Source organism: Habropoda laboriosa, unplaced genomic scaffold (genome assembly GCF_001263275.1).
Source record: "Habropoda laboriosa isolate 0110345459 unplaced genomic scaffold, ASM126327v1 scaffold34, whole genome shotgun sequence".
In the NCBI taxonomy this organism is placed as follows: Eukaryota; Metazoa; Arthropoda; class Insecta; order Hymenoptera; family Apidae; genus Habropoda; species Habropoda laboriosa.
The window spans coordinates 1,316,548-1,316,825 of record NW_017100142.1 but is presented as its reverse complement, the minus strand read 5'-3'; positions in this window follow the sequence as shown (position 1 = coordinate 1,316,825).

The following is a 278-nucleotide window of genomic DNA, read 5'->3' as shown; positions in this document are numbered from 1 at the left end:
CGACACGTTTGTATGTTTTCGATAAAATGGAAAATTTATTCCCGTTGTTTCATACATTCTCCTTCTTTTAATACTTACATATAATAAATGAAGATGTATAATCTATACAGTCGTTTATTCAACGCATTCAATGCGCTTTGTACAGATTAATTACATTCTAACCTACAATAACGAAAAAGTTTCTTTGATATGCGTAAAATTGAATTTAACGTGTATTGTGCAGAAAGGAACAGGGGGAGAAAAAAAAGAAATATATTTAATTATTATTATATTTAGTT